This window comes from Hippocampus comes, unplaced genomic scaffold (assembly GCF_001891065.2).
Source record: "Hippocampus comes isolate QL1 unplaced genomic scaffold, H_comes_QL1_v1.1 scaffold90, whole genome shotgun sequence".
Lineage (NCBI taxonomy): Eukaryota > Metazoa > Chordata > Actinopteri > Syngnathiformes > Syngnathidae > Hippocampus > Hippocampus comes.
This window is the reverse complement of record NW_017804912.1, coordinates 438,278-443,941: the sequence shown is the minus strand read 5'-3', so window position 1 is coordinate 443,941 and position 5,664 is coordinate 438,278.

Sequence of the window (5,664 nt, the reverse complement as noted above, 5' to 3'; positions counted from 1 at the left end):
AGTGGAACAATTTGAGATAGATAAACACACACACACATATACATATATATATATACACAGGGATTTCCGAATGCATCTTGAACCCTGGGAATGCGCAGAGTAATTCTGACGAATCAGTAACGGCTCTTCGGTCTTTGTTTCCTGCACGAGGGCGAGTTTTACCGCCTCTTGGAACCACATCGATTCCAATAAAAATGTTTTTCCTATTTTGCGCACGGCAGCAGGCGTTTGGTTGATTTTCTGGCACATGCCGTTTTTGCTGCACCCTCTCAAGAGGCATTAGGGAAGAAAGTCACAGAAATTTCATTCAAGATTTTTTTTTTGATTTGATTTATTTCTGGTGTTGGAATCACAAATCTGAAAATCTGTCACTTTCACATTGATTTTTTTTTTTTTTTCCTGTTGTTGCTGTTGTGCACTGGCGCAAAACACGGTCGTGTGACTTCCTCCGGACCACTTTGGTGGTTGAGTTTTAAAAAATGTTCTCCATCTGTCTGAATGTTAGGCAAAGGCGAGCTTTCGAATCTGATCGGCGGAGTGGCCTTTTCCACACAAACAAATAGGCAGAGAGTACAAGCGGGAGAAAGCAGACACACCTGAGAACCTGCATGTTCTGTTTGAGAAGGGAGACCTGTTGTTACCTGCCTCCAGGCTGGCTTCACACTCACACACACGCAACAAGGACACACTCGCTCGGCGGCTAAACAAACCAGCCACCCCAGCTGGGCGCGAGAGTGCGTGTGCGTGTGTGTGTGTGTGTGTGTGTGTGTGTGTGTGCGTGTGTGTGTGGACAGGCAGACCCTCCATCAGCATCCTGTCACACACAAGATGTTTATCCAATTTGTCAAGATAATCTTTCCTCAAACTGGCTGCCAGGTAGCCTGCCACAGCACTCGCACGCGCACACATGCACAAAACTCACACACCTGGGGGGGGGGGTCACTGATATCCACTGCTTGGCCTGAAATGGAGGCCCTCTCTTCCACAGCGCACCACCTGCCCCCCCCCCAAAAAAACAACCCTGTTTAATTCAACATTTTTTTTTCAATAGAGCACTTGAAAACAACCACCGCATGGAATCAGAATAAGAAAATTTTTATTCGTCTGGCAATGGAGAAATTCCCAATTTACAGCAGCAAAGTTATGAAAGGAAGAAAGTAGAAGAACAAAATGTATAGGAGCTGCTGTAAAGGCAGCCACTCTCGTGGCGCCATCTTGAAGTCAAAATAGCATAACAACAAAATAATACAGCGAAACTAATTCATACAACAACAAACAAAAAAAAATGTAAATTTTGTGCTCTTGCCAGACTGAAAAAAAAAAAAAACCTAAAAATGGTCATCCGCATAAGGGAGTCGATGTAATGTGTGTTTTTGGGGGGGGTTGTTTTTTTTTTTGGGTGTGCGGTTGGGAGGGGGGGGGGGTTATGGAAAAAGCATCATATAAAGCCGATGCGCACATTTGAAATATAACCTAAAGTTCTGACATCTTATCTTGAGTTGCCCTTGGACTACACGCTGCCTTTAGTTGACATAAACGGAAATCCAACAAATAGCACGCATAAAAAACATAAGTGGACACCTACTGTGCAATTACTGAAAAAGTTCCTGTCCATGTGGTTCCTTCCCCCCTGTTGAATTGTTGGGCAAGACTGGTGCTCAATATTGAATTTTTTTATTTTTATTTTTTTTTGGTTGCGGCCAACGTTTGCAAGAATAACGTCCCCTATCCGGGATTAAAGCTAATGTTGTCAGTTTTAGCCATGTAAAAATGGCAACCTGATTTGCATAAATAAGCAATAAACACGCCGGCGACACACAGACACGAACGCATAATTGCAGCTAAGCTCCGTATGACACACCACACACGCGCGCGCGCCCGTGTCCCGCACACAGCGCAAAATCCTGGAATGAAGCAAAGCTGATGATTTTCTAATGAATAGTTTCATTGGCCATGCTTCGGATTAGTGTAAACGGATTGGGGGGGTATATTTACGTGCTTTTAATGATTTCACAACTTTATATTTAGAGCTGGGCCCTTATCAATACCAATCATCTCTCGGCTCGGAAAACAAACCTTAAGAGCCGGGCGACGACACAATTACACGCCCAGGAAAAAACACACACACACACACACACACACACACACACACACACACACACACACACACACACACACACACACACACACACACACTCTGGTCTGTCACCTCCGACATGTCTGCAAAGTTAATGTGTAACGTATTAAAGTGTCGTTGGGCGGGAGAGATGAAAGTCAAGCACTCGTCCTTCATCAAACATACGTATTAACGCTCTCACTTGAGAAGTTAAACTTTTCGAAAAAAAGGAAAAGAACATTCGCGGTCACGCGGATGTTGAAAGTCACCAAATACTCTTCCACGGCCGGAACGCTGAGAGGAAATAGGAAAGTGTCGATTTACTTGCGATGAAGCGGAGGCAGCGCGCGGTCCTTTTAGCATTTAAGCTAAGTGCTGGCTAACGGTTCGTAAAACGGATCGGCTTCGAGTTGAAAAGGGCAGAATTCGTCTTGCTGCAGTCGTGTGGAATGTGGTCCTGCATCTTTATGCAGTATATATATTAAAAAAAGGACTTTCCAGTCCTTTCTGGCCTCATATATATGTGTGTGTATATTATATATCTATATTTTCCGCAGAGTGTGCGGTGGGCGTCGAGCAGACAGGTGCACGGCCACTCGAACGCAAACGCCATCGCAAACTCCGATCGCTTGTCAGCTTTTCGAAGAAACCGAGTGCGTAAAATCCGAAGGTGTCGCTCGTATTCTTGGCCGCTGCCAAGACAAAGCTCAGATGTCCACGTCTTTTTCCATCGCGTTCGGGGAGCACCATTCCCCCGCGTTGCATATTTTCGCCTCGGTTTTGCCCACCTACGCCGCTCAAAACAGAAGCGTGGGCGGAACTCCCTTTTCATGTTATCGGAAGCGAAAAGCATCGCATCGCACATCAGTGATGCCGCTTTTCTTATCGGCCCTGCGCGAGCATTCCAGTCAAAGGCAGACATTTGACCTGGTGGCAGCGTAAGGCTTGCCGACAAGTCGTGACCTGCTCTTTGTGCCTCCCAAACACGAGCGTCGGTCGCGCCGACGTCTTTCTGATGCACACATGGAAGACCCGCTTTCTTGCAGGGGGGGTGAGGGGGGGAAGCACGCACCGAAAATCAGACATGTCATACATCAGGCAGCCTTATCTTTATCTCTCTTTTGCTGTTTTGATGAATGCTCGGATGTTTTTCCACAGCGCCCAGTGAGGTAAGTAGCCCACACACACACATGCGGTGACATAGCAGAGGGACTATGGGACAGGTTAGGCCAGTTTTTTTCTACCCGCCCCCCCACTCGGCTTCGACCAAACATGAGCTGTTTGCTTTGGAGTGGCTTGCACCGTCACCGCCCACTTCACGCAGAGCTGCCGGGAATCCCAACATCTCGCAAGATACCTTGGTGTCCCCTTATCGACAGGCAAGAGTTGGCCGGCAGGGCTTTGCCGCTCAAGAACGTGCTGGAGAAGGAAAGGCGGTCCGGAATGGCAGCAATCAAAAGCTTGTGTTGATTTAAAAAAAAAAAAAAAAAAAAAAAAAAACGACAGCTAAAGTGCACTGCCATCATTCAAGACTAAACCTCACGCTGTTTTTATTGCAGAGGGCTTCAGGTGCCCTGAAATGTATTTTTGACACAGATTGAAACAATGTCTTTACGTTTTTTCTATCATAAAATCAGGTTTTTGTGATATTTTCATTTTGGGGTTTTTGAAGCTTGACCAATAAAAGATGACGCAATACGGATTGTAGTATGTGTTGTAAATTATCGCTAGGACGTTCAAAAAAAAAAAAAAAAGGAACATTTCCCCCCTCCTCGTTGCTGAACCTAACCCTTCATTCATAAACATTACCACATTCCATATTTTTATTATTGTTATTAAAATCTGCAGACGAGGGCAGAATCAGAATGAGTCAATTAAAACAAAAATCGAGTTCTATTCCTGCAGTGACAATGCAGGACAGCGTTCACGATTCTGCAATTGACTTTGAAAGGATCGCAGAGAGACGGCCAACAGCGGCTGATGTCGACGACAAAATACGGCGACGTCTCATGCACGTGCGTACGCGCACGCCCACACCTGCCGTGTGTGCCATCATCGCACGTCTCTCCCCCTGTAGAGCGAGCAGACATCAAGCCGGCCGACCTGTTGGAGTGATGAATAGACTGTGGACAGCTGAGAGCACCTTCTGGCAGGGGAAAGGCGAGCCTGCTGGTGGCAAGGTGGCCCGGGTGGGGAAGCACGGAGCACTCAAATCGACATTCCTCACTGGTCATTTGCAAGACTTGCGGCTGCGCGTCGTTTCCAATGCCAGGTAGGGAGATGTGTGGGCGACTCAGATTACGGTTGTAATGCATTGCAACGGTCTTCGGACTCCCTCATAAGAGCATCAAACAGCTGCAGATCATTTGGAATGCTGCAAATTCTGGAGTGATGAATAGACTGTGGACAGCTGAGAGCACCTTCTGGCAGGGGAAAGGCGAGCCTGCTGGTGGCAAGGTGGCCCGGGTGGGGAAGCACGGAGCACTCAAATCGACATTCCTCACTGGTCATTTGCAAGACTTGCGGCTGCGCGTCGTTTCCAATGCCAGGTAGGGAGATGTGGGCGACTCAGATTACGGTTGTAATGCATTGCAACGGTCTTCGGACTCCCTCATAAGAGCATCAAACAGCTGCAGATCATTTGGAATGCTGCAAATTCGGGTTCTGACTAGAAGAAAGAGATCAGAAAATATTCGTCCGGTCCGAAAGGCTTCACACAGGCTCCAAGTCGGCTGTCGAGTGGATTTTGTAAAATACGGCTCCCGCTCTATAAATCACTGAGTGGTTTATATCCTGACTACATTAAAGAAACGCTCATGGAATATAAAACCAGTCGGGCTCTGAGGTCTGTGGACTCGGGTCAATTAGATGAGCCCAGAGTTCAAACCAAACATGGTGAAGAAGCATTCGGCTGTTTTGCTGCACAAAAATGGAAATAGCTTAACTTAAATCAGCCCCAACTGCAAATGCTTTAAAATCCCAGACTTTTAAAATGTTTTTGTTGATTTGGTTGTTTGAAAGCACTTTTGAAATTAAATTTTCCAAAATCTTTTTGCACTGTATGTTCGTGTCGTAATTTTAGTTCTTTACTTTGCCTTCACATTTGCCTTAAATGTTTGACTTTTAATGATGTGAAGCACATTGCCTTGTGTTTGAAAAGTACAATAAAGTTAAAGCGACCTCGCCGAAAGCCCCCCCCCAATCCAACTTGATATTCCAAATGACTCCAGGTGAACCTGTGGCTGAGGACGATACAGCGAGTGGATGTCGTAAACAGCTGAACAAAGACCATCGCAATACTGCCTCGGGGCCCGGTAGCCACTTCAAAAGGGACGGGCCGGGAACCAAATCTCCGTCATTGGCTGGCTTCCTTTCTCGCAGGCGTGTATAAAATGTCTGGTCGGGTTGTCGTTGAGCAATTTAGCAAAACAAAGCCCGACTCTCGCACTTGATCCATTTCACGGCATTTTACTTGAAGCGGCGAACGGCTTTTCATACAAATACTCGCCGTAAATTACGACTGCGTTAGCATAGCTTAGCAACAGACG